We start from the raw sequence: 21303 nt of genomic DNA on the forward strand, positions 1-21303 counted from the left end.
ATAAAAAAAAAAAAAACAGGCGAGAAACATCCTGAATGGAGACGTCTGACATTCCAAACAGTCACAAGACCCTAAGTAAAGAACTTGTAATAGTAGTAAAAAAGTAGTGTTTTTATTGCAGCAATGGCTGGTACGTTTGGTTTGTTCCCTTGGCGGAGTATATTGATTCTTGGCTCTCTAACAGTTTAAGTTCAAGTTGTATCGAGGAGCTCTGACTCATGATTTCATTGCAGTGGATTCCTCTGTCTCTGGTGCATTGGCAGTGAGGATCATTCAGTGTCCTTGGAGATGAAAAAAGACAGTGCTGCAGAAGAGAGAAGCTGACATTTTCCAGCACCTGCGTGTACCTTCACCCAAGTGACTCCTCATCCCTTTGGCACGGGGAGCACAGAAACACCCCAAAGTGAGTAGGTCTTTCCCTTTGCAGTGTTAAAAAATAAGGCAAACTGCAAAAATGAATCATTAAATTGTGGCTTTGGCAGCCACAGCAAGAGAGAGCACTGGATTTTGCTGCTCCAGGAGTAGGTCTGGAGTGAACTATTAGATGAAGCCATTCTTTTGGGAGAGTAGGATTAGGGTGGAGTAACCTATGTCAACCTTGAACTCTGTTCCTTCACCCCCTCTGCAGTGTCACCCCTCTGATCATGCAGCTGTGGTCTGTCCAAGCTCTTCATTGTGCCACACTGATACCCTTAATCGCTATATCAAAGAATTTAAAGGAAACCCTGTTTTTGTGTAGAGACATCTTTGCTGGTTGTCATCACTTTAGCCTCTTTTATAGAACTGTGTGTTACAGGCCAGCGTAGTATTTATGAACTTCTGACCAACTTTTCCAGTCCTGTAAAAAGACTGAAATCTAAGGTTTGGGACTCTATTTTGCTGATATACCTGTACTCAAGGATAGTTCTCTTGATGTGTGGCTGTTAGTGTAAGTGAGGCAAGATGTGGTTATGAGGTATTTTTCTGGACAAATAAGCTTAAAATGGTTTATTAACTTTAAGTAAGGTTGTTGCCATTTGCTGCTGTACTGTAGAGTGGTCTCTGTTGATTTACTATTTGAACCAGGAACTGAACTGCATAGCAGGCTTTGAAAATTGTAGTGTTGTCATCTCACTTTGCTGCTCTTAAGAGGGAAGCAAGTTTGTAATCACTGCAGGAGCGATGAACAATAAACCCATGGCACAGAATACTGCGCTATCAAGTGATGACAGTTATTTGCCACCAATATTGTTGACATATCTGCAATATGAGTCACACGCCCCACCTTGCACTTGTTGTCTTGTGTCGATCCAGTTCTGACTTGCACTGCCTATCCCCGCTGTGCCCCCATTTTCAATCTCCTGCTTTGCATCCTGCAGGGCAGGATGGTGCTGTGTGCGCAGTCTTTCTTCCCAGGGAACAGGGAGAGGGAAGGGGCTGGAGGTAGGCTGCTCTCTCACTTCTATGATCCTGCAGGCAACTTGCCTTTTGCTCACTTCCAGCCAGGCCAGACTGCTGCCTATGTGGTGCTCTCAATGATCACATGTGAGGAAAGATCCTGGCATTGTCACTGCTGCATTTTTTCATTTTTACAGTAAAGTAAAGCATCCCAGAAAACAGGGCTCAGCCCTGAGGCATTGTAATGGCTGAGGAACAAAGTTTAAGGAGGGAGACTGAAACATCTCCACCTTCAATCACAGACCCCTGGAAACCTCATTGACCCTTGTCCAAAAAGCTTAATCTGATATTTGGCAATATCATGAGACTTTATTTGTTATCATTATTGACAGGAATTCAAATGGCAGTACCCCTATCTACTCTGAAGAAATACTGTATTGTTTTGTTATGTAAAGATCCTTGAAGTAAGCTGTGGCATCCAGAAGAAACTTTCCTTTTTACTTTATTCCCTGTATTTGGATGAGACTCCCGGGACAGAAAAGCTTCCTGAGAACTGGACACTGCTCTATGAGTGGAAACTTTTGAAAAGGGAAATAGCCTGTAATGGGCTTGTGGTTGCCTCCATTGCTGGGCTGCAGTGAATAAGTGAAACAAGTCACACAGAAGATATACTCCCAGACCCTTTTGTCATTGATTTTTCCCACCTGAGGGAAACCAATCTGCCACATTCAAGAGAATTTTCACAAGGCAGAGGCATAACTCTGGAGCCACAGTTCTGGAGCCGGGGCGATATTTTGCCTGTGGTTCTGGCAAGGAAGAAAATAATCTTAAAACTGGATAAAAATTTCAGAAGGGCTGTGCTTTGGCCTTCTGCCTCTCCTTTTGAAGTCAGGGACTTCTCCCATTGTGTTAGACTTTAACAGAGTCAGAACAATGTTAAACTCCTTTAAAAAATGCCAACCAACCTTTTCATCGCATGGCTGTATCAAATCAGAAGTGCTGAAAAGCATCACGGGATTTTGTAACACCCAGAGGTGGACTCCCCGGTCCCTTCATGTTAGCCCTATCCCTAGAGAACGTCTTTGATTCTCTTCCGGACACCGCAAGAGTAGTGCTGAGGCTGATCCTCTGATATTGCCTGCTTCATCCCACAGTGGCGAAATATGAAAGAAAGTCAGGAGCAGCATTACCCCCTTCAGCTGCACTGGCTGTAATTGTACTAGATTGGGTGGCAGTGCATTGTGTAGGATGGCCCTTTCCTTTCTGCCATCTTCTTTCTCTTTTCTGCCATCATTCTTCTCTTTTCTGATGTGTATCACTGTAATTCCCAGCTGCTCATGGTCCTGTGCATGTGCTTTGCCTGGAAAGTTAATCATGCAGTACTGGCTTCTGTCTTCACAGCTGAGTTTTTAAAGACCAGGTTGCTCCATCTGTTCTTCCTCAATGTGGCAAAGTACATCATCTGGCCTTAGCTAACTGCATCATGGATGGGCTTTTTTTTTTTTTTTTTTTTTTTGTCACAGTAAATATGGATTCATGTTCAAGGGATTCAGCTATCACATCCCCATTTAAATTCCTTATCAAGTTTTACAAAACCTTTAATGTGAAATGGGTTTTCTTAAGTCTCACTGATTCGCCGTTCAAAGTTCAGTCCTGGAGTAACTAAACAAATGAAACATTTGATAGTGATATCTGTCTGTATTCAGCTTTATGTTGTGGTTGATATCTATTGAGCCATTAAGGTTTGTTCTGCTTAAGTTATTTTATTTATATAATTTGAATTTATTTTACTTTGGTGTTCTACAGCCAGTTCCTAAAGGATTTGTGCCTGGAAAAATTAGAAGAATGAACCATGTAAGTCCATGAGAGAGGCTATAAAATAAACATTATACCATGTGTGGGGTAACATTTTTTACTGCAAGTGGCTGCTCTCACTTTCTGGCATTTATACACATGGCCATCTGTTTGAAGGCTGTTTGAAGTGGCTGAATTCCAGCATTTATGTAACTTGCCTTTTGAAAGGAAATGACATCATTTAGTTTCCTGAAGAATATTACCAATGCCAGAACTGAGGAAATAAAATTGACAATAAATAGAATATGTATTTTTAAACCTTTTTCCGTGTTAGAGTAGGCCACCTCTTCATATTGGTCTATGCCTTCAAAGCAATAGCAAGCCCAGGAAAACCCATTCACTTCACAGGCGTTTTGACACATGCTGCCAGCCATGGACTGCAAGACACTGTGCCTTATATGTTTGCTGAAATGAGATCCATTGAGACAGAACTGAACTAATACAATAGCAAAATCTGTAGGTTTCCCTGAATATGGCTCCATTGAAAGATATAGGCATATACTAACAAGCACAGCAACTTCAGAATTAGACTGGATGAAACTTCAGCACTTTCAAGTGACCATGAATGCTGTAGTTATTTGTCATGCCTGGAAAAATACTGCAACTCCATTAATAGGAGCTAAGCAGTTTAATACAAACCCATATTAGGGTTTAAATTGAAAGAAAGTTTATGTTATTAGAGTCTGCATACGGGCTGTGTATGTTCTGAGACATTTGTTTTAAAACTTTGCCAAGCTATAAAGGCTCTCAGCTGGTGATTTCAACTGAGCCATGTTGAGTTACATCACATGAGGGCTTCCTCCTACTCTGTCTAGCCAGGAACTTTTCAGACTTTTGTCTTGACTGATAATTCCTGTTTTATTACGTGCTTTGTGATTAGAGTAAGATGTCAAGTGAATTAAAGGCCTTTGGATCACCTAGCTAGCAGCTCATATAAAGTAACAAGGTCTTATTTTTTTATTGAGGGTTTTGTTTGGAGTTTGCATTTAATTTTCTTTGTATGATAGGTAATGCCAAATAGACAAGCCATACCACAGGGCCAAAAAGGTGAGCTTTGGTCACAAGTTTGGTCATACTGCTGAAGGTATCATTTCAAAACACTTTTACAGTTTCAAGGACCTTCATGTTTAACCCTAATATGAACTAATGACGAACAAGCTTCGGTTTCCAGAAGTTATTTCCCATGATTAACTGTTTATAAAAATGCGTATTAGATGCTATTCAATCTGTTCTGTAAAGTGCAGTGTAGCTGGATTTTAATCCATGACTGGTTTATTAAACAGATTTGAGCTATTTTTCACATTCTTATACTTCTGAAAGTTTTTCATAACAAAGTCATCATTTCTGTCAAAAGGAAATGAAAATGGGGAGAAAGGTTGGCTAATGATGACCCTTAATAATTTATGGAATTCATATAATCTGCTATTTTATGTTTATGACGGGTCTTGGATATTCTCCAGAATATGTTGAAATCTGAGAAGCTTACCCCCGTGCATTCTGAGAACACTACAAACCAGCACAAAAAATATTGCTAACCTCTTTGCTTTCCTAAAGAAAGTAAATCTACTTAGTATCAAGGTAGAGATACTTGCTAACAGGCAAATATTGGCTAAAAAAGCTATGGTTTTATATGTTAATAATAATATGAAAGTCAAGTTTAGTCAGAGAAGGGAGCAAAAAAAAGAGCTTATTTCTATCTGATAAACTGTACAGCCTTTCCAGGCTTAATCAACAAAGGCTTGTGTTTAAACTCCATTTTTAATGATGACTTTTTTTTTTTTCTTCTTTGTATGGATCAGCTCACAGCAGGAGTTGAGACCTTTGTCTAGGTGAGCACTTATAAGTAAAGTTAATCATGTAAATGACTTCCTGAATGTAGATATTTGTCTAAATTAAAGTCTAACTGAACATTACCAAGCCATAGAATTGTTATGAGAGAATACTGAAAGTCATTGAAGTTAGACAGCAATTATCTAGTGGATTACAAAGGAACAGTTTTAAATTCATTAATTGAAACTAATACAAAAAATATAGTCATAATTACAGCGTACTCACTGTTACAGATTGTTAGCATAGGAGTACTACGGTAAAATTGGCATTCCTTGCAGATGCTATTTGTATTCCTATAAACTAACAGTAAGTCTCTTGAATCATCAAGTCTCAAATCCTGTGATTTTGAAGTGTGATCATAATCATCATAAAGGAAATGTCTGTAAGTATGAACTTCGGTTTGACTAAATCCCCAGAAATAAATGGCTGGATAAATATTAACTCGGTATTTCCTCCCAGGTATAAATACATGTTGGGTAGCCAGTGAGTCTGAAAAAGCCAGGCATGAAAAACAAAACAAGAAATAGAAACCCTTTCAAAGGCACTTGCTCAAAGAACTATAATCTGTATCAGTTGGGTGCACTTTTTCTTTAATTACTCCATATTTTCAGATTCTTAACAAGCTCCCTATATATTCAGTATAGAGGTCAGATACAGGATTCATCCTTGGGTGGGCAGTATGAAGAATTTAGACCGTATTTTTAGTCTCCACAGGTGCTATGGGTGCTCTTATATCAATCATATAATCACAATCACATATTTTTGTTGTTGTACAGTGCACAGCACCAGTTTTACCCCTACTTCCGTGAAGACTGAATCAAGCTGTGACAGCCAGCTAAAGAAGAACAAGAAAACATCACAGAAAAGGATGACTATTTCCCACTGATTTTTCAAATCAATCAGTTTCATACCAGGACAAAACAGAGTATGCATTTTCAAGAAAAAACTATGCTGTTTTCTCATCTGTAGGAAAGAGCAGCACAGAGCAGGTGGAGCTTTGATAAAGACTGTATAAATGGTTCTAAACCTTGCTTATGCTATGCATTGCTGCGACATGCTGGCAGAGATATTTATTACTGCATGGGACACTTCCAGCTTCAAAGTTAGCCTTGTATGACCCTCTTCTTCCTTAATGCATTTTTTGCTATCAGAGCATCAACAAAGACATGCACCTAGAAAAACAAAGATGTGTAGTCATTGTAACTGTGCAAACAGTTAAGTAACATCAAGGCAGGATCCAGCCAGCCTCTATTTGTGCACATGTGTAGAGAGCTCGGTTCATAACTATTATTCCTGTGTTACACATCTCTGTAGAGGCTCGCAGCCTGTTAAACCCAGAAAATGAGATTAGGCCCTCTTCTTTAGCACTGTAAGGATGATTTCCATAGGGTCCCAGGTATTTGTATACCTGTGTTAAAACTTATGAAAACTAAAAAGAAAATTTATCACCTACCTTTTCTATGTAATGTACACAATTTTTTAGCCAATCAACTTTTCTTAAAAATCCATATCCTTCTCAGAAAAAAATTATTTGTGCTTAGCCAAATGACATTTCTTGTGATTTTTGCAGTTATTAATTCCGTGATTCCATTTTTTTTCTAGTGCTCTGCATGCTTATTTTTGGTGTGGCACAACATGGGGGAATCTGACTTAAATTGGTTGAGCCCACTGGGGATCAGCAGGTCCAGACTGGGTACCTAAATATCAATGCATCTGCTTCTGTCGATTTTGGCTACATTTTTTTTTTCCCCATGTTTTCTTAATAGCAACAAAAGTCCTGCAGACTTCCCTGAAGTCTGAAGCATATAAGCAATGAAGAAGCCCATAAGCATTTCTTGTCCCTAGGAAACTATAGTAACTGAAAAAAAAATAATATATATATATATATATATATATATATATATAGGAAATGATTATAGTCTCTTCAGAAAGGAAAATTTATGAGTTTTATATTTATGGCAAAAGTGAAACTTTTTTTTTTTTTTTTTTTTTTTCATAAGGAAATGAGGAACAATTAGTGTCCCCCATTGAGGAACAATTAGTGTCCCCCATTGCTTTGCAGCCCTGGCTGAGTAAGCCAGAGCTGAAGAGTCCAGTGATGAGAAGCAGAAACTTCTAACATGGTGATGGTTCAAATTTGTTTTGGAAATCTTATGGTTTTCTAGGTTACCAGCTAAGGTATGGAAAGTCTCAAAACCCAGAGCCAACAGGTGAGCTGGCAGGAAACAATGCAGGCTTCCAAAAAAGCTCTTCTTGTATTTTTGGCAGGAATAGTGGTTCATGAAAACTTATGCAATTTTTGAAAAAAGAGCCATTTGTATGTCTCCAAGACTTCCAAGTCTTCCTAAATGACTGCTTTGAATCAAAAAAACACACAATATCCAGATTTTTCTGGTGGTATCACCTCTGCTCTCATTATTATGGCTGTGGTTACAGCCTGAGCAGGGATATAAACAGGGCTTTATTCAACCTAAATCCTCAGCAAGAATATGTATGAGACATGAAAATCTATCCCACAGGAAGAAGTCTTATTCAGGCTAACAGTGATAGAGGCGTACTGGTAGAATGGACTAACTCTCTATCTAAAAAATGAAATAACATGATCATGTGGTAGAAACAATGAAACAAAAATGTGAATGCAAAACATGGAGCACAGCACCATTTCCAAGCAGTCTCAACATTTCTGCAGTGGTGATATAATTTAAAATTTTCTGTAAAGATACTTGTGGTGTGGAGGATTCAGTATATTAAAATTTGTTTTCATTCTATCATGGGATGAAAACCAGAAATGCTGAAGCTCTCTTAGAACAGAGAGAAAGGGCCCTGGACTGTCTGTCCCTGTGGTGAAGACACTGGAAACCTCAACCGCTTTCTTGCTTGCCTACAAAGCAGGCCAATAGGCGAAAAGTGTTATGGAAGGAGATTTGTGTTTGAAGGCTTCAGTTTCCAGAACACATGACTCCCTTCCCGGCTCATCTTGTCTGGCGGCTATGAGATGCGTCTGTTGTTGTAAGGCCATGGTCCCACCTGCCTCATGGTCCCCTTGGCTCCCCAGCTCACCTTCGCTTGCAGAGCAGCCTGTCCAGGCTGCTCCTACAGAGGCAAGGACATTACTTGGGAATTGGGCAGCACTCAGGCCATCGCAAGCACCTTGCTGGGCATTTACAGAGTGGGCAGGTGAACTGTAAGGAGTTGGGGCATGCTCTGAGAGGGTAGTCAGGCACTGGGACAGGCTCTCCACGGCAGCAGTCATGACATCAAGCTGCCAGAGTTCAAGTGTTTGGACAATGCTCTCAGACACATGGTCTGATTTTTGGGTGGTCCCATGTGGAGCAAGCAGTTGGACTCGATGATTCTTGTTGGTCCCTTCCAGCTCAGGATATTCTGTGATTTTATGATTTCAGTGCCTGCCCTGTGTAAAAGAGTCTCTTAGATTCCCATTTGGGTTCATTTGGAACAGGAATCAAACTGGTTTTGTGGCGTGTTTTGATATCAGAAAAGCAATCATGCTCAAACAAAAGTAATTAATTAGGATTTTTCATATTAACCCTGTATTTGTTTTCCTTTTTAATGACTATTTAGATAAAAGCAACAAGAACAAATAGCAAATACAAATAAGCGAAATAACAAATGAGAAATTCTGCTGAATTCCTGGGTTCAGCAGGGTTCTCCATGGACAATTTCTAAAAAAATATTTTTAAATACTTCTGCAGAATTTTAAGCAATTTTCTTTAAGCAGTGTTTCTCTGAAAATGGTTAAGGCAATGAGTGATACATGCTTACTCTGCAGTGTAGTTCCTGGCCTTACTTGATATCTGCTTACTTTGACAACATTTTCCACTGTCAGCCTTTCAAAGCCAACAGCCCTGGCTTCCCCCTTATGCCCAGTGCTTATGCCCAACCTGACATTCTCAGATCATGGGTTGAAATTAAACGTGTTGCTGTATGAGTCAAGTATATCTGAGTCTGGCAAAGCACAATCAGCTAGGAGTGGAAATGAAACTTGCAGTATTTCACAGAAGTGTGAAGAAGTATTTCAGAGCTTTCTTCTGCATTCTAAAGAACAGAACTTGGTCTACAAACACATGGAATTGGGAAAACATTTATGTGATGCCAAAACTTACTGCACATTCTTATTCAACAGCTTGGACAGAGACTACAAAAGAGAAATATCATTTACACTGACAGCACAGTTTTATAAGTAGCTTTCTATTAAGCAAGTGTTGACTTAACCCATTGATGTCCCTTTCTCAGGCTATGATCAAACCCATTTCAGTCTGTCATTCTTGTAATAAACCTAAAGAACTCATACTGCTGGTAAAAAATGCATTCCGAACATTAGGGGAACAGTATGGGGAAATTATTTTTTAGCAGGATTTACTGGAAATATTTACTCAGATGTTTGTACAGGACAAAGTGGCAGGGACTGCCAGGGCACAACTTCTGGCAGATTAAATGGCATGCAGATTGCCAGTGAAAACTGGCTTCTAATGCGCATGTAAACTACTGCCTTGTCAAAGAACACTTTTCTAATGCAAAAGTAGCAGCCTTAGTTGTGATAAAAATCCCTTTTATACGTTCCAAATAACATTTATGTGCCTCTAGAGGAAGATTACTTGTCATCCCTGAAAGTGTCAGGGTATGTGGCTGAGCAATGCAGTTCTGTGTTCCTGCAGCCCCCAGCCCCTTCGCCTCACAGCGCAGCCCAGAAGTGTATTTATTCTTCTGTAGGCTTCAAAAACAGGAAGTGACATTTCAAGTAATTACAGATTTACTGTGAGCCCATGGCTGGTCCCTCTACATTGTCCCCGCTTTCCTGTTTGAGCTTCAAGGAAGTGGCCAGAGGGATGGGGGAAGGGCATTACTCTTCTGACTGCAGCCTACATTACTTAGGGGAAGAGTGATGAAAACATACCCAAACCCTTGCCAAAGGCTTGCAAGAAATATTTGACATCTCACCTATAACAACAAGCAGGAGTTAAAGGTTAAATCACACACAACCCAAGCATTTGGGAAAAGGATATGTTTATGTCATCAACTTCTGTTAGGTTGTAAGGGAATAGTGTGGGACAGCAGAACAGGCTCTGAGTTATCAGGAAGATACACCAGGCATGGTGTGACTATCTGTCAACATGTAAAGCATTGATTCATTTTTTGATATATTTATATTTTCATATCCAAATGCCCTTTTCAACTCTGTGGCTCTTCAGATAGTTAAATGGAGAGTGGTCAGGGTGGACACCACTGGCTACTTGCTTTGCCTGTGTGCACGTAGACATGAATTATTACAAAAATACTTGGGTTTTCCATGTAGTATCATTTTTTATAGACAAATGTCACTATGGAATTAGAGAATTATTGGTTATGGTGTTGGTTATTCCTCTCATGTAATTTATGAAGCTAAAGAATCCAAGCTAGCAATGTCTTTTCTAAGATAATGTATAGGTATTCTGCAAATTGAATTAAGGAAATACTGTCTTTGATGCTAAGTGTCAAAACACTCCAGAAGCTACTTCAGTCAATATAATACTAATATTTTGCTGGTTGTATTTCAGGGAAAATGATTTTTCTAGCCACTCCTTCTCACATCTGCTGAAAAAAAAAAAAAAACAACACCAAAAACAAACAAACAAAAGGAACAGTAGAATTTAGTAGACTCTGCTCCGTGAACTCAGATATTAGGGTTCTTTCTCATATAATTTCTAGTCACTCAGTGGGAATCTACCTATACAAAGGCTGATCCTCTAAAATGAAAATCAGCCTTATCCAAATTTAATGAATATAATTTTTATTTTGTTACTGTTCTCTCGTTTTATGTCTTGCCCAGCTGTTAGTGGGCTGGCATCTCTCTCATTTAGCTTGAACAATTTAAACAGGTACTCCAAACAAGTTTTTCACTCTACCAGATAGTGCAGAGGCACAGGAACTGCTAGAAGACAATTAACCTTACCTGCCTTTTTAGATGCGTACACCACTGATTGTAAGGGGAAGCTATATTAATGGTTTATACCAAATTCCTAATCTTTGTATGACTAATGTTAAAAATAAATACATAAATAAATAAATAAATAAACTCGCTGTAACAACTGAAATTCCTATATTTTGCACAATTAAAATTAAAAATAATTTTGGGACAAGAAGTAAAGGCCAGTATTAATCCTCTGTGAATGTGTCCCATTCATTAAGAAAAAATGCACCAGTACATAATCATTCATAGTACTCAGTATTATATGCCAACAAGTTGTAACATGTATATAAACATTGTGCTGGCAGGGAAAGAGTGACTTTTGGAAATTTTCCTCTAAGAACAGGCAAAGCTGCCAACAGCACCTGCAGAAAACAAAATAAAGTAGAACAATATATCAAATTGGTGTGTGGCATAGGCTTCCCTATTCATGTTCTGTCAGGCTAGAGGTTATCAACATTTATTTAGTTGTGTGTATTAAACAATATGCATTGAGATATAGACATTGTGCCGGTAGTCCTCATCTATGAAACAGCCTGGAATTTCTTCCAGGATGCTTGATTATTTTATTTTTAGATAAATCCTTCCTCATTGATGGTGATATGTTCCTCCATTCATTGTTAAAAATATTTTGCCTTAATGATTTTCTCTTTCCTGCACTAGGCAATTGTGATTTTAGTCTCAAAGATCAGAGGCAAAGACAGAGTAAAAAGCTCATAAAGCCCAGATCCAGATGCTTAAACAAAAATGGTTGATCTGAGATTAATTCCCTAGTTTTACTCACATTGATATCACTTCCCCAGCTCTCAAGTTACATACATACGCACTGGTGTCAATGTTACCATGGTGTCACTTGTCACCATGCATGGGTGATAATGGAGCCTTCCAACAGAGCTGGGAAGTCTCTTGAGTTTGTCATGGCTGGCATTTGCATCTTCTTCTCTCATACCTCTATTGACTTTCTTCTTTGCTTCAGTCTCTTTTTTTGTTAGCCTTTCAATGACAGATATAGGGATAGGCCCACTGTATACTGCACTGTTTAAAATGTAGGACACTCACCTGACAAGTCAGAGATCAAAACATTCCTCCAAATTGGATGGAGGAGATGTGAATCTGTTTCTCTATCACCTTGGTGCTGCTTTAACCAGTGGACTCACATGATGTCGTCCAGGGAGAGGAAAATACAGCCAGCTGGTGGGATGTTCTGAAATTAGATTTTTTTAGAGATTACTCAAAACAAAATTGAAACTTCTTCCTTTGGCTATTCTAGCAAACTAAAGAAGCTGTTATCAGAACAGCCCAGTTCATTATATAGGTAAGACCTCCACCTTTTTCACAATTCTTTTGGCTAACCTCACAGACTGGCCCTTTGCTATCCCTCATTCTGGATGTTAATATTGCAGTTTTTGCTGTTGTTTGTTTGTTTGTTTGTTTTTCCCTTTCATCTCCTCATTAATTCCTCATGTCCAATCAAAAGAAATAAAAGCAGTGTCAGGGTGTATGACAAAGCACACTTCTCTTAGCAGACATGAGTTTTTTTGAACAGACAGTGATAATTCAGACAAGAATAAACTTAGTAACAAATCTTGTTGGAATTGTGTATAAAGCCATAAGGCTAAGAGGTGTTGGCTGAGGGTCCTAAGATGTTGGCTGAGTGTCCTAAGATGTTGACTGAGATGCTGGCTGAGATGGCCTATATGGGTCATCTTGCTCCACTGGTTACTCTGAGTTTCCTTCTGTGTTCTGAGAGTCCTTGATTAACATTTTAGAAGTCTGAGAATGGAAGCAGAATCAAACACATCTGTTTTGCCTCTGGATTATGAGGAGCTTGAAATAAGGATTTAGCAATGAGATAAGCATGAATTGAATTTCAGGTTTCAAAGGTATCGAAGCTTTGAAATAATCAGTGCAGTGAAATTAGAAAAGAGGTTGTGCTGTGAACAGAGATCTCCTGAGGCCTTCCCCTTTCTCTGAAGAGTTCTAAAACCAGTGTTCATGGATCCATGGATCCATAAGAAAGCCTATGCCACTGATCTCTGTAGAAATGTGCTTCTGTCCACCAGCTACAGAGCTACTTGAATATGATCAGTTGGTATATTTTCAGGGAAAATATCAATTCTCATTTACCAAAGTTCATATAAAGCATAACATCATAATTTTACTTTTTTTTTTTTTTTCCAAGTGGAAGTTCTGAACTCTTAAATGACAGAGGATACCATCACAGTGCCCTCAATTGTAATTTTGTGATATGGTTAAATGAAGCTTCAGTGTCACCTTCTAAAATACATACAAAGGAAACAATATGAAGCGAACCTTTTTTTTTTTCTTTTTTTTTTTTTTCCAAGCAAGTTCTTTAACTGACTGTTGCTATTTGCTATTTAAAAAAACAATGTTCTTAAGTTTCAGCACAGCTTCTTCTTGAAACTGTTTCCTTGAAATGCTCCATTTGGAATAGAGGAGGCTAATGTCTCTACCCCAAGTTCTGTCATATCCACTTTTACAAATGTTACACCTTACAATAGTATATCATAGTTAAAATTTGAAAACCTTGATTATGAACTATTATTTTACTATATTATTTATAATTTCTTTGCCTAATGAACAATCTGACATACAAAATGTTGGACTTCTTTTCATGTTCTTGTGTCCCAACCATGCAGTCACACTTTGTCATTGTGTTATAATTTTAGAATGTCTTACCAAGTTCAATTCAAGCACTCAGCTTTGATGGGATACAGACATCAAGTGCTCTGTCCCTTGAACTGTGACCTTAAACAACCAGGCTTTTCCTTCCCCTTGGGAACCATGTGATTGCACTCTCAGCGGATAATTTTTCCTGGATTCTTTTAGGTATTTCCTACACAGGAAAACCATCCTGTTATCTCACTTTAAAAGTTTACTAATGAGCATTTTCATGACTTTTAAAAAATGTATGTCTTCTTTACCTTTGTAGCTTATCTAAAACCCTATGCTTTAGAAGAAGTAAGAAAGGATCACAGATGTATTTTTTCACAGGGGATAGAAAATGGGCAGTAGTAAATAGGACAGTGCAGTTTTTATTCAAGAAAGTCAACTATAATATAAAAAAGAAAAATAGTTAAAAGGGAAAAGTGACATTTTTCACCAAAACAAAAATAAACTACAGTTTACAGCGAGCACAGAAAACATTGCGTATTCTCAGACTGTAGATTCCAACAGGAAACAATTCTCAGGAAGAAACTCTGTTTTTTTGTTTGTGTGACAATGACAGAACTAATGCCATCATAAGCTCATATCTTTGTCTTGTAGTCAGCAGTGGGAGTAGGCCTGCTGGTTGGTATATTTAGGTAAATATTGTGCATTTATTCTGATGACTCATAAGACTAAATGAATAATTTTGAAATTAAATCTAAATTGGCTCAAACAATATCATTAAAAGTGCTAATAAGTTTTATAGATATGGGTGTGGTAAAGAAAATGCATTTGTATATTTTATGTATTTGGGAGACTACATCATCCTCGTTGCATTTAAACAATTGATCAGCTTGTAGATTGGTCAACAATTTATTTCTTAATTCTTTTCCTAGTCTTTAGCAATCTATTTCTGAATATGCTTTTGTGTTTAGTTATATCAAGATTTATGACAAAATATCTGGTGAAGTATTTTAACAGGCTCTTTAAATGGCCATGTAACATCTCATTCTAAGTGCAATCAGGCGTATTTACTTTAAATTCCTGCTACATCTTCCAGTAGTGAAATTAAAATTGTTTTACAGTGATTAATGTGTATTAGTCCTGATTAATTATAAGGATTAATTATATGTGTCCTGTACTTTAGTAAAATTCACCTTATGCTACTTCTTTTCTTAAGCTTGCTGCAGCTGGAAAAAGCAGTTACATTTCTGCAGTTATGTTTTGCAAGAAAACAATTCAAGCAGGATTCAAAAGGCTCATGAGGTACATTTAGTCCTCTGAAGTAAAAGCATATTTAGCTGAATACTGTCGTCAGTTAGTTTGATTTGCAATTGGAGTAATCCTGAACTTATGCCACTGTGTCTGATGTAAGAATCTGACCCAACATCACTCCTGTTTGGCCTTCTGTTCCTGTGCAAACAGCTTTATTGTTAAATGAAATACAGTAGTGTTATCAATTCAGATTTTGTCTGGGGAAAAAAATATATATATTTTTTTTACATGCAGAGATGGGGCTCATTCATCATAAATATAATGTACTTTAAAATGGTTATGTATTTGTTTATAAAGAAACACATATTCCCTGTGTTGAAATAAATAAATAAATAAATAAATCTGCATGAGTCAAATAATTCTGTGTATGAACATAAAAGGCCTCCCAATAAACCAAAATTCTGGTTTAATCTGATTTGTAGTTCTGAGAATACATATTCACTACACTTTCACTGCTTGCAGAAATGATTATCAGATGAGTAGCTGCTGACATACATAAGCAAATTCAAACCATTTATACTTTGCTTTCAGAACCCAAGAGTGGGAAATTCATGAAAGAAAACATTTTTTACAAGATTTTCCTTTGTGACATCCACAAAAGCCTACTTTCTCCTATGTTTTTCCCCCATGGATTATGATTACTTATGTTTCCAGGCATCTGACTGCAAATCTGAGATCCTAGGGCTCTGTTACAAGTTATAAACCGAGTGACTTCATATTTTTCTTTCTTGTCTTTGCTATTCTTTCACTATTATCACTCTAATTCAACTCCAGGGAAAATTAAGAAGTTTTAGAGGATTATAGTAAATTTACTTCACCAAATATCTGTGAAGTAATGATACAGGTGGGGTAGGATGATTTTGCCATTGCTGGAAAGTTAACAGCACTCACTTTGTAACATAACATTTTGTTTAAGCAAATGTACCTTTTCACCTAGTATTGACCTGTCCCAAATGACCAGAAGATGAGCACTAGTAAACAATTCTCCTTTAACTCAGGTACTACAGGGCTTTGTTTTTAGGAGGGGAAGTTCTGAATTTGATATCAATGCCATATAAAATGTATTTGTTATACACCAATAGTTCACTAAAATTGCCTTCCATTTCCCAAGAAGTGTAACAAGAAACTTTTCATAAGACAGAGGACTGGTGAAATTTTCTGTGTTTTCATAACTGGGGAAAAGGACATCTTACTATTATTGTTATTATTATTATTATTAATAATAATAATAATAATAATAATAATAATAAAAACACATTCCTTTTCCTAATTTAAAGAAGCACTCTCTGTCAGGAAGATCTTCCTCTGATACTTACCCACAGTACAAAGATTTTGCCTCCTGACTAGTTCTGGCCAAATATCCATAGATGCTTTTGGTTTTTCAACAGAAATTTAGAAATCAATCAATGCTTCAAAAATCCTGTTTTCGCAAACCTGAAGTTCAAGTCATTTTTTTGATGTACTAAATGTAGGGAGATTGCATCTTTTGTGATGTACGCTCTCTCACACACATCTCTGATCATACTGGAAAGTTTTCTGCCCTACCTATTTTGAATACAAAAAATTACTTGAGCTTCCTCAATCTTTCACTGCAATTCTTTGAATCACTATTGCAGGTCTATCTGACCAACTTTCAAGTTGTGAGCTTCCTTATTAGAAGAAAGTGTTGATACGAGATCTGTTAAGATTATTCCAATGAGAAGCTCTTTAATTTTTGTAATTAAATTACTTCCCTAAGTCCCACCTTCAGGTTTCCTGCTAATACATCTGAGAATTGTATTTAGTGTCTTGCATAGACAGCTAATGTTCAAATATGTTTCTTAGTGTTGCTGCTTTCCAGGATACAATCTTCTACCATAACAGCGTACCCTGCATCCTGTGTTTCTGGCGGCTAGCAAACTTAACGCCCATCTACAGACCTCTTCATTAATGATTAAGGTTTTTCATTATGGTGCATCTAAGAAAGCCTTCTTTGCCAATTCCCATTACCTTTCACTTTTATTTTTCTGGTATCCCAAGGAGAGTTTAAAGGATTCCTGAACAGTATTTGTCTTGGTTATTAAATCAAACTGTATTAGTCCCAGCCTACAGAATTACTACTGGTCACCTTGTTGTGCAAGAGATTTTCTTCTTCATTTTTTACTGAGATGCAAAAAAAGGCAGAGTGCTTTACTGTAAATACTTGTTGACTGACTACAACTACAGAAGGGATCACAGAATTATAGAATCATAGAATGGTTTGGGTTGGAAGGGACCTTAAAGACCATCCAATTCCAACCCTCCTGCCATGGGCAGGGACACCTACGACTAGACCAGGTTGCTGTGTGGTGCAGTTGACACGCTGGAGGGATGGGATGCCATCCACCTGAGAGGTAGGCCTGTGCAAACCCCATGAAGTTCAAGAAGGCCAAGTGAAATGTCCTGCAGCTGGGTCAGGGCAATCATAAGCACCATTACAGGCTGGGTGGAGAATAGATTGAGATCAACCCTGAGGAGAATGACTTGGGGGTGCTGGTTGATGACAAGCTCAACATGAGCCAGCAATGTGTGCTTGCAGTCCAGAAAGCTGAACATATCCTGGGCTACATCAAAAGAAGCATGGCCAGCAGAGCGAGAAAGGTGATTTCCCCCCTCTACTCTGTTCTTGTTACACCCCAGCCGGAGTCCTGCATTCAGCTTTGGGGCCCCTAGCACAAGAAGGGCATGGAAGTATTAGAACAAGACCAGAGGAGGGCCACAGAGCTGATAAGAGGGCTGGAGCACCTCTCATATTAAGACAGACTGAGGGAGCTGAGGTCTGCCTGGAGAAGAGAAAGCTCCAGGCAGACCTCAACCTACAGAGAGTGTATTTATCAGGGAGTGTAGTGACCAAGGGTAATGGTTTTAAACTAAAAGAAGGTAGATTTAGATTAGACTTTAAGAAGAAATTCTTTACTGTGATGGCGGTGAGGCACTGGCACAGGTTGCCCAGAGAAGCTGTGGATGCCCTATCCCTGGAAGAGTTCAAGGACAGGTTGAGTGGGGCTTAGAGCAACCTGGTCTGGTGGAAGGTGTTCTTGCCATTGGTGGGGGGTTGAAGTAGTTCATCTTTAAAGGCTGTTCCAGATCAAACCCTTGTACGATTCTATGATTAATGTCTTCTCAAGTACTCAAAAATAAATAAAAATTAAATTGATTATTGCCAAATGAGGAAGAAAGTATACACATACACACACACCATCAGATTGGCAGAAACCTTTGTATTTTTTGAGGCCTGTAACATATGGACTGAGTGGAGTAGACATCTTGGTGAAACATGTCCAACTAATTTAGGAACATGGTTGATGTGACATTGGAAAACCACACAATGTAGAGGTAATTCCTTACAGTTCTTTGTGTTCAGATATCACATTCCGTTTTTGTCTTCTGCTTTAAGAGACTGGATCTTTTGAAGCACACAGAGTGTACATTAATCAGAACTGTACTCTATTTCTACATGGGGAAAGCATCAGCTAAATTACATCTGCTTGGTCTACTTGTACTTAACACATCATCCAAACCTCCTAAATTGACATTCTGTAGATTGACACATTTTTTCTAGAATGCTTTAGCAACTGCTATTTCTATTTCCTCATCTTATCCAATAGCCTATTGCATTGTCTTAGAACAATTCCATTTTATGATTTATAATTTAATACATGAATAGTATACAAAGTCCTGTCTCTCTGAATTGTTTGTAACTCTAAGCTATATAATATCCCTGCTGTCTTTCTTAAATAGTCTGTAACCAATGAGTTTAATCTCCAGTCATGTGAGTCATGCCGCTGCAGTTGAGTAATAGCAGCTAGCTCAAATTTCTTTTCCTAAATCTGTTTTTCTAATTCCCTTGACTCACAGAATGGTTGTAGGAACGAAGATTGTTTTTCTCATTCCAATTATTGATGTTTCAATCCTTTTACTTTTGTTCCTATGTACTTCCAGGTTCTTCTGCACAGACCAGATGTACTTTTCTGTTTACAGAGATGCAAGTAGTCCAAAAGCCATCCATTCTACCTTCATAGAAAAAAATGTCCCTGGTATCTGTTTTATGCTGTTGTTTGTTGTTGTTTGTTGTTGTTGTTGTTGTTGTTGTTGTTGTTGTTTTGTTTTGTTTTCTTCTGGTGTATTTTCCATGAAAAAAAAAATCGTTCTCATTTATATTACAGACAGAATTGATCCTATTGCATTGGTAACTCCAGCAGAGGATTAACTACAGGTAGGGAAGCTAGCTGTGTCTACACTTAAACCCCGAGTATGTATAATTTCACCAATGGTTGGTCATATTCACGTGGTGCAATGAACTAGCTCCCCTCCTGGATATAGGCAAGTGGTAAATAAGACTATGAATTTATGCCCGGAATAGATGAAGCAGGGACCCCTTGCGAAACCAAACTGTTGTTATAGGAACAAGGAGACAAACATGTCTTAAAATAACCAGGCTGATGAACTGGAATTAATAATAGTCTTTTCCCACCTTATTTTCAGAGAAATGTAGTTCAAATGTATCCAGCTGGCATGCTCAGACATGTTTCTGGTCTCTTGGCTGTTTAACTAATATTTTCAGATGTTGTTCTGAATGAGAACTCAGAAATTACTATTTCTGAATAAACCAGAGTGGGAGAAGCAGACTCTGTCATAAGCAGCTGGTGGAAGGCATTGATTGTTGTGTTTTCTTTGCATTTGAAGGATCAGCAGAACAATTTTCTAAAAACTAGTAACATTTAAACATTTGCTGTAGTCAGACAGTCTCACTGTGTTAAATTTAGCTGTGCTAGATAGAAGCTGTGCACTTCCTACTAATTTAATTAAAAAGGGTGTTCTGCTACAAAGACATATTTTTCCTTTATTAAGCACAGAGCATCACATGTGGGAGATGCTATGTACTGAGGAGGCTTAACACTTTGCAGAATACCTTCTGTCTTCCCATTCATAGGTGCAATCAGTGAAAGCTCTTGGGCTCTTTGGTTCACTCTACAGGTTTGTTCCATAGGGGCTGGTATTGAAATCTGAGCACTTTCTAGATATGTGGTGAACAAAAATATGAACAATGCTGGAACAGAACTTGCATTTCTCAAGCAAGCCTACTCATGAAGGAAATCATTGTTGATTTAATACGAAATCATCATACATATGTTAAAATTGAAGTTATATGTAAAGATGAAATGCGGACGTCCCCACAGCAGGAATGCTGAATCTGATGGTGAACAGAGGAAAGAGGTGTTCCTGTGGCAATATTGTACAGGCTCTCTGCAGGCCTGAGAAGGCAGAATGAGGGGGTGGTGGCATTTGTGTGCAGCAGGGGTGATGATGACATGCACTTTGATTTTTATGGAATGCTATGCAGGAGTCCTCCAAGCACTGCAACTGAAGCAGCCAGCAGCAGCAAAACAATAATGTCTTCCTGGTCAGCAACACGAACCACGAGGAGGATCTTGTTCACTGCTCCTGCATAAATGGAAAGCATAAGGATCTGGATGTGAAACACTCATTCTGTAGCAAAAAGGAAGAGCACCTTGTGCACATAACAGCATTTAAGGAAGGTATTATGAAATAAAAAGTCCAACACTCTTATCTGTGTACACATCACCACTGTATTGCAAGATTGTATTACTTTCAGGAGGAAGCTGTTTGGATGAGTATTCACAGAATCGTCTAGGTTGGAAGAGACCTCCAAGATCATCTAGTCCAACCTCTGCCCTAACACTAACAAGTCCTCCACTAAACCATATCACTAAGGGCTACATCTAAACGTCTTTTAAAGACCTCCAGGGATGGCGACTCAACCACCTCCCTGGGCAGCCCATTCCAATGCCTAACAACCCTTTCGGTAAAGAAGTTCTTCCTAATATCCAACCTAAACCTCCCCTGGCGCAACTTTAGCCCATTCCCCCTCGTCCTGTCACCAGGCACATGGGAGAATAGACCAACCCCCACCTCGCTACAGCCTCCTTTAAGGTACCTATAGAGAGCGATGAGGTCTCCCCTGAGCCTCCTCTTCTCCAGGCTAAACAACCCCAGCTCCCTCAGCCGCTCCTCATAAGACTTGTTCTCCAGACCCCTCACCAGCTTCGTTGCCCTTCTCTGGACTCTCTCGAGCACCTCCATGTCCTTCTTGTAGCGAGGGGCCCAAAACTGAACACCGTACTCAAGGTGCGGCCTCACCAGAGCCGAGTACAGGGGGACAATCACCTCCTTAGACCTGCTGGCCACACTGCTTCTTATGCAAGCCAGAATGCTGTTGGCCTTCTTGGCTACCTGAGCACACTGCTGGCTCATATTCAGCCGACTATCAACCAGTACTCCCAGGTCCTTCT

At 38.7% G+C, this 21303-nt stretch overlaps 1 long non-coding RNA gene across 1 annotated transcript; it reads left to right on the forward strand.

Moving 5' to 3' along the window:
• Positions 1-254: 254 nt before the first annotated feature.
• Positions 255-20958, forward strand: LOC118257795 (uncharacterized). Its single transcript, XR_004781705.2, has 7 exons — positions 255-403; positions 3184-3231; positions 5031-5060; positions 5838-5986; positions 18932-19026; positions 19156-19205; positions 20334-20958. It is a non-coding gene; the product is annotated as an uncharacterized LOC118257795 (long non-coding RNA).
• The last annotated feature ends 345 nt before the right edge of the window (positions 20959-21303 follow it).

Source organism: Cygnus atratus, chromosome Z (assembly GCF_013377495.2).
Source record: "Cygnus atratus isolate AKBS03 ecotype Queensland, Australia chromosome Z, CAtr_DNAZoo_HiC_assembly, whole genome shotgun sequence".
Classification (NCBI taxonomy): domain Eukaryota; kingdom Metazoa; phylum Chordata; class Aves; order Anseriformes; family Anatidae; genus Cygnus; species Cygnus atratus.